Below are 8,519 nucleotides of genomic sequence, written 5' to 3' on the forward strand. Positions count from 1 at the left end.
GGCTCTGTATAATTCTTCTCGCAGTATTATGTCTCCCATCTTACCCTCGCCTCAGTCCTCTTTCATTTCTGTAATGTTGTCTGGAAGCTCATCTTTGTACAGATGCTGTGCATACTCCTTCCATTTTCCAGCTTTCTCTACTTCGCTTAGAACTTGTTTTCCACCTGAGCTCTTAATGTTCATACATCTGCTTTTCATTTCCCCAAAGGCCTCTGTAATTTTCCTGTATGCTGTATTTATCTTTCCCCTAGTGAAATATGCTTCTAACTCCTTAGCCACTCTTGCATAGCCATTTTGCACCTCCTGTCAGTCTCATTTTATACACTTTTCTATTCCCTTACGTCTGCTTAATTTGCTGCGTTTTTATGCTTTCGCTTTTCATCAGTTAAATTCAGTATCTCCTGTGTTATCTAAGGATTTCTATCAGCCCTCGTCTTTTTAACTGTTTGAGCCTCAGCTGCCTTCTCTATTTCATGTCTCCAACCTATCAAAAAAAAATGATTCAAATGGCTCTGAGCACTATGGGACTTGACATCTATGGTCATCAGTCCCCTAGAACTTAGAACTACTTAAACCTAACTAACCTAAGGACAGCACACAACACCCAGTCATCACGAGGCATCCAACCTATCCATTCGTCTTCTACCGTAACCGTGTCCCCTGTTGTAGTCTATGACTGCCATGTGTTCTCTCCGAAGCTCGCAGCAACCTCTGGTTCTTTCAACTTATCCACGTTCCATCTCCTTAATTTCCACCTTTTTGCAGTTTCTTTAGTTGTTATCTACAGTTCATAACCAATAAATTGTGGTCAGAGTTGTTACCCGCCCCTGAAAATGTCTTATTATTTAAAATGTGGTTCCGAAATTTCTGTTTACCAGTACATAAATTTCCGGTGCCTACTGGTCTCTTCCCCGTGTACAACCTTCTGCTTACTAGGCAACAGATCCAAAATGGTTCTGAGCACTATGGGACTTAACATATGATGTTATCAGTTCCCTAGAACTTAGAACTACTCAAACCTAACTAACCTAAGGATAGCACACACATCCATGTGCCCGAGGCCGGATTCGAACTTGCGATCGTAGCGGTAACTCGGTTCCGGACTGAAGCGCCTAGAACCGCTCGGCCACAGCGGCCGCTAAGCAACAGGACACAGGCTTACCGAGGTGACTCAAATGCAAATCATGTCTGCAGAACATACTAATGCACATGTCCTGTGAATATGAACGTCCCATCTCTAGTCGTTTAAGGTGTTCTGTTTTTTCTGAACAAAAGTGTAAATACATTCTTGGTAAATGCTGCCGTTTCATTGTGACTCCTGTTAGCATCATTTCCCGTCGGTACCGAAATTACTTCGTAGACCGTTCTCCTAACAGTGTCATCCGTTTCAGGCTCCGTCCGATGCACAGACAATCATAATGTATTTCCCAAGGCAAACGCAGCAGCTAGTCGTCTGCAGAACTTAAGGACCAAAGTGACTTTCAAATGATGTGTCATTGCCAAGTAGCTAAGCGTAATGAAACTTGGAACTGTTACTGTTACTGTACCGTACAGACGGTAACTGAAAGAAATACACAATGAGACGAAGATAAATGGCACATTTATTCTAAGACAATACTTACACTGAGATCACTGTGATTTATGGTGGTATCCTGGACGTTATAAAAGGCGGTGGATGGTTGATACTGGGGTGTATGATCGTCATGTACGACTATTAATACTCTGCAACGTACTCCCATCTTGGCCACAAGGTTGATTCAGAGTTCTTGTGGTTGGGAATTCCATTCTTCGGCTAGCGATTGGTGACTGTTAGATGATGGTTGGTATATGTGGACTGGTGCAATACTTCTTCCCAACGCGACCCACACATATTTGGTGGAATTTGGGTGGGGGGAACGGCGAGCCCAGACCATTCGCCGACTATCCACTCGTTGCAAGGGCTCCTTTACCTGCGCAGTTCGTTGCGGTCGAGCCTTCTCATCCATAAAAAAGAAGCCGGGGTCTATTACACCACTCAAAAGACACACATGCGGAGAAAGCATAACGTCACAATAACGTTGACTGCTGAGTGTACAGTATTCAACGATTTCGAGATCGATACGCCTATGCAGCATTATGCCTTCATAGACCATAACACCTACATACCCGCCAGGGTAGCCGAGAGCACACGGACCGTGCTGTCGAACGTTAACGTTGAGCGTGCCAAGTTCAACGTGCTGCTGAACGCTCAGGAACGATGCGACTTGTGCATACGGTACGTGGGCCCCAACGTGGTATACGCGATCGCAACGCACTCCAGCGGCAGTTTGAGGGATGTTTCTACGTAGTTCGTAAATCACTCTGTTTACTCAATGGGAGCGCGTAAAATTCACACGTTAGCGCTCTGTTAAAACGCACATTTCCTCCATCGTCCACGAAAAGGAAAGTACCATGTCCAATCACTAAGGACACAGGCTTATAAAAGTTCCATTACAAACAGTGCGGTACAAATCTGGAATACTTCTCCGCATAAAATAAACATTATTTCATCATTCCCAGATTTTAGTAAAACCGCAAGGTCAGTCTTAGTTGATCGCTGTTCCTACCCAGTAGCAGAATCTTTGCAACATGTGGATTACGAAGCGTAAAAGAAAAAGGAGCAAAATATCTTTATACAAGTAGCGCAAGCTGTCCTGTAGATTAAGCCAATCGAACAAAGTCACCCATCTAAAAAAGGTGAACTTATATTTACATAACATCAAATATTATAGAATGTACTTATATTAAACTAATAATAAAGTATCAGAAACTAATAAAAACGCGAATGATAGGTGTTAAGCCGCGAGCCACCGCCTCAACAAAAACACATGAGTGGACACAGAAGCTACTTTTTTTTATCTTATTTTGTTCTATATTGTTAGTTGAATTTGTTCGTGGCAGACGTCCGATGACACCCGTTCAGGTTCTTTGTTGATCCGTTCACTCAGTTTTTTTTATTACAGAGGGTAGCTACACCCTCTCAATGAACACGCTGAGCTACCGTGCCGGCAAGAATTTGGAGGTGTTAAGACGCGAACCACCGCCCCAACAAAACCTCATGAGTAGAAAGAGACGCTACTCATTACGCTAAACCAACAACACAGGCTTTGAACTTAATCATATCGTATTACGCCTTGCTAAAAACATTAATCGTAGATAATAATGTTACTAACTAAAATTTAACTATAACAAATTGTACCAAGAACAATGCGTTTTGGGTGGATCTTCAGTGTGTCGCTGCCTTCAAATAGCCTACTCCCATAATACGGAAGTTACAATAATTCTTTTGCCACGAATATGATGTTTCTCATTATTTTATTGGAACGAATTAGACAATTAACAACGGGTTTTCCACTGATTCTCAATTTGCTGGTGCTCAGAAACGGCATATATACATGTTGTTGTTGTGGTCTTCAGTCCTGAGACTGGTTTGATGCAGCTCTCCATGCCACTCTATCCCGTGCAAGCCTCTTCATCTCCCAGTACCTACTGCAACCTACATCCTTCTGAATCTGCTTAGTGTATTGATCTCTTGGTCTCCCTCTACGATTTTTACCCTCCACGCTGCCCTCCAATGCTAAATTTGTGATCCCTTGATGCCTCAAAACATGTCCTACCAACCGATCCCTTCTTCTAGTCAAGTTGTGCCACAAACTTCTATTCTCCCCAATCCTATTCAATACCTCCTCATTAGTTACGTGATCTACCCACCTTATCTTCAGCATTCTTCTGTAGCACCACATTTCGAAAGCTTCTATTCTCTTCTTGTCCTAACTGGTTATCGTCCATGTTTCACTTCCATACATGGCTACACTCCATACAAATACTTTCAGAAACGACTTCCTGACACTTAAATCTATACTCGATGTTAACAAATTTCTCTTCTTCAGAAACGATTTCCTTGCCATTGCCAGTCTACATTTTATATCCTCTCTACTTCGACCATCATCAATTATTTTACTCCCTAAATAGCAAAACTCCTTTACAACTTTAAGTGTCTCATTTCCTAATCTAATCCCCTCAGCATCGCCCGATTTAATTTGACTACATTCCATTATCCTCGTTTTGCTTTTGTTGATGTTCATCTTATATCCTCCTTTCAAGACACTGTCCATTCCGTTCAACTGCTCTTCCAAGTCCTTTGCTGTCTCTGACAGAATTACAATGTCATCGGCGAACCTCAAAGTTTTTACTTCTTCTCCATGAATTTTAATACCTACTCCGAATTTTTCTTTTGTTTCCTTTACTGCTTGCTCAATATACAGATTGAATAACATCGGGGAGAGGCTACAACCCTGTCTCACTCCTTTCCCAACCACTGCTTCCCTTTCATGCCCCTCGACTCTTATAACTGCCATCTGGTTTCTGTACAAATTGTAAATAGCCTTTCGCTCCTTGTATTTTACCCCTGCCACCTTCAGAATTTGAAAGAGGGTGTTCCAGTTAACGTTGTCAAAAGCTTTCTCTAAGTCTACAAATGCTAGAAACGTAGGTTTGCCTTTTCTTAATCTTTCTTCTAAGATAACATATATACATATAGGCTTGAAATGATTGCCAATATGGCGCCTCATAACTCTGTAGTGAATGTAGACGGCTTGCGTGTGACGTAGGTGGCGTTGTGCTGTCTCATTGGTCAACGCTCAGACGCACGCTCAGAATATCTGACATGCTAGATATTTGCTCTGCACGTTCGGAAAGACTCCCTAGTGTGCTATGACGTCAGAAACTCGGCACGCTCAACGCTCAACGTTCGGATGCACGGTCCGTGTGCCGACGGCTTAACGCGATGCTTCGTGGACTCGGGTAGGCGCGCCAGCCCCGGATCGAATCCTCCCGGCGGATTAACGACGAGGGCCGATGTGCCAGCCAGCCTTGATGTGATTTTTAGGCGGTTTTTCACACCCCGCTAGGTGAATACCGGGCTGGTCCCCATATTCCGCCTCAGCTACACGACTCGCAGACATCTGAACACGTTCGCACTATTCCACGGATTCCACTCGGTGCAGACAGTTGGGGTACACTAATTCCGTGCTGGGGAGTATCGGGTGGCGGTAGGAAGGGCATCTGGCCACCCCTTACACATTAAAATGTCAAATCCGATTAACGATGGCTGACCCTGCGCAACTGCGGGACAAGGCTCAAGCGATAGATGGACACCATAACACTTACACCACAAAAACGATCATGTTCGACAATGTTTATGGGTGTCTAACGTGTTCCCACATCTCGCCATATGAGGTTACGTCCTGAATCATGTCGGAAATGACAGTCTGGTACTCCAACTTTTAGGGTGGGGGAGCCATAATGCTGCGTGGGAGTTCGGATCTCCAGTTCTTCGAAGACAGCACAGTCACCGGTCAACACTGTTGTGACACTGAACTCCTTCCGCATACGCGTCTTTTCAGGCATGCATTCCGACATGACTTCCTTTTTATGACTGAGAATGCGCAGCCACGGTACAGTGGTGGAGATCTTGAAACGAGAGGATATTCGGCGAATGGACTGATCTTCCCTTTCCCCCGACTTAAATCCCATCGAGTATGTGTTAGATGCATCCACCAACAGCAATCCGGCAGTTGTCAAACTCGCTGGTAGAGGGATGGAACAATCTACCAGAAGAACATGCTGCAGAGCATGTAGTCAGTGGTGGTCACACACCCCATTAAGAACCACGGCCCAGGATCTACCTCAAATCGCTCTGACTTCATTGTAATCATTGTCTTTGAATAAAAGTGTCATTTCTCTCCGTCTCATTGCACGTTTCTCAGTTACCTTCTGTACTGTACACTACCGTAGCAGTTCTTTCTATGTACGATCCAAGAGCTATCGAATTATTTTACTTGGCAGTGACACAAAATGCGAAAACTTCTTTCTCCCACCCTCTCCTTACGTTGCGCATTCAGGTGTACTATAACTGTCACGCTATCTAATTTTGCTCTGAGTTTTCAACTTAACTCAGCATTCTGCACAAACATTTACAGAAGCGCGTTAATGTCAAGTCGAAAAAAATTCCGCGAACTGTTTTGAGATGGAATCTGAGAGCCTCTGGACTGTATCGCAGCACACAACCACTTTTTCCCTTCTCTTCGTTTCTTTATGCCAGTTTCTTTATCATTTTTACTTCTGCAGTTGTATGCCAATGTCTGGTGACATGGCTCGAATTCCATCCCCGAAAACTGCACTCACTTCTTTTACTGCAGTTCTTTTATTATAGAAAGGGGAGCAGTCGCCTGTTCGTATTCACTCAGCTACTAAGCTGGTCGTAGGTTGTGTTCCAGAAATGAACAGCATAGAGACAGAAGTGATGACACTCTCTGCAGGACCTGACCATCATTTTGCAGGACAATGCTCAAGCACGTAGAGTGCAAGCTGTTACTGGTTTGTTTGAGTGATGGGGCTCCTAAGTACTATACCACCTACTGCACTCCCCTGACTGAATCCCCCGTGAGATCAACTCGGTTTCTAAACTGAAGGAAACACGTCACAGCATTCGCTTTAGAACTGCTACAGATTCGTCGGGCAATAGACCATGCCCTTCGAACTGTCAACACAACTGGCACTGCTAAGAGTATCCTACGACTTCCACATCGCTGGCAACTGGTTATACACAATGCTGGTGACTACTTAGAAGGTCAGTAAAACTATTTTGTACGAGCTGTAAGTAAATAGTTGCCACTATTAAAGTTCCAACCCTCGTATATTCCGTTTCATGGTGTATAACTGAGCGCCCCTTCCAGACCGCTTTAATGCTTGAATGTGTCGGTATTTCGTGTATACAAAACCTATTTGCTTTCTGTTTCGTGGACCGACTTGCTATAGTCCGGAGAGGAGAATAACTAGCACCAAAAGAGTAAAAAGAACCGGCAGAGAACTATGGAGATTTGGCATCGGTGGAGCAGACGTCACAGAAGCACGTTAACACTTTTTCAGAATGGCTTCTTGTAACAACTAATGGGATGTCTCATAAGTCTACTGTATAAGACTGACTTAATAATCATGGTAGGCGAAAGACAGTATTGCTGTTTGAGTGCAGCGGATCAGTTGATTCCAGACCCTGCTACTTTCCCTGGCAGAAGTGCCAACGTAACTTAGAAAGATACTGAAGTGTGCATGTAGTGGCAACATTCTAGCAAAATTCTTAAAGACAATGTATGCACCCAATGGAGAGAACATATAGTAAAAATAAAATGACTGAATTCACTTGGTTTAGAGACCACCAGGCTTGAATACAACCGTTTCCATAGCTTAGTTTATTTTCATTAGGGAGAGTAAAGAGAATTCTTCTGCCCCTCTTGTTATCCAAACAAGATGTACTCTCCCCACAGAAAGATAATGAATATTATAGATTAACAGTTTTTTTTTTGTTTTTGACTGTTTCATGTAGTTACCCACCCGACGAGCAGTGGCGCGTCCAAGTTCATCTTCCGTTGCCGATCGAGCTGTGGATGGCTCTTCACAACACCAGACACCCTTGACTGAATACGACATCAGCTGCACCATCCTATTGCCTCCGCTACTCATTTATAACAAATAGAACATACTCTTTCTGTCCGTCACAGCCCTTTGTAACAATTTACGTATCAAGTATTTTGATAACTAAAGGGGAACTCTATACACGTTGATAAATCATATCTGAATTCCACTCTCTGCGTCTTGAAACAAATGTCCAAACAACAGTCTAAACAACATTGTAGCTGAGTAAAGTTTAGGGCACGACCTCAAATCAAGTGATGTGTAAAGCAAAACTGTAACTTCAGGTATCAGTTATTACCAAGCTGATATTTCAGCATTGAACTTTGATTATTTCGAAAGACTGTATGAAATTAATTTACTTAAACTGCAAAAATGTAAATATTGAATATGAAAATTAAATTATGACAAATATCGACGAAATTCACGCTATGTAAATTGCATTGTAAGTAAATGTGAGGTTGAATGCCGTATTACGAGGTTTCCGTGCCTAAATGGGAAGGCATGTAATTAAATTAACCTAGAATAAAAGATAGCACTCTGCCTCACGAATAGCTAACAATCAGAAGAAATACTGAATCACATGTTCTGTCAAATACCATTATTGTTACTGAAGTAATGAAATGGAAACGTCAATGAATAACTACGTAATATACCACTGTGAAAGACTTCATAACGAAGGGTTTCTTCAAGAAGTGTTAGATAACAATTGCTGTGTAATTTTCAAACTCTTTGTTAAATTATAAGTAAATCAAACGTCAGTATTTATTATTTGAAGAAAAGAAATATTATATTAGTAATAGACTGCATTCACAACATTGTAAAAGAAACAGCTAAATTTTTGAAAGTCAGAAGAAAGTAATATTGTTTATACAAACAGACCAAGTGTCTCGCAGTTGGTGTCGAATGTAGTGTATCATTTGAGCATATACATTATTTGGCAAATTAAGTTACTACTACGCACTTGGCGCTGCAGTTCAGTCTCTGCTTGAACAGTCAGCTGTTCACAGAAGACATTGAAACTGCTATTA

At 42.4% G+C, this 8,519-nt stretch overlaps 1 long non-coding RNA gene across 1 annotated transcript in view; it reads left to right on the top strand.

Annotated features, from left to right (window-relative positions):
- LOC126237417 (uncharacterized) overlaps positions 1 to 8,081 on the top strand; it is a 79,825-nt gene extending 71,744 nt beyond the window's left edge. Inside the window, exon 3 of the long non-coding RNA XR_007545070.1 lies at positions 7,403 to 8,081. This is a non-coding gene — a long non-coding RNA (uncharacterized LOC126237417). The remainder of the gene's footprint in view (positions 1 to 7,402) is intronic.
- The last annotated feature ends 438 nt before the right edge of the window (positions 8,082 to 8,519 follow it).

The sequence above is a fragment of the Schistocerca nitens genome, chromosome 2, assembly GCF_023898315.1.
Source record: "Schistocerca nitens isolate TAMUIC-IGC-003100 chromosome 2, iqSchNite1.1, whole genome shotgun sequence".
NCBI lineage: Eukaryota > Metazoa > Arthropoda > Insecta > Orthoptera > Acrididae > Schistocerca > Schistocerca nitens.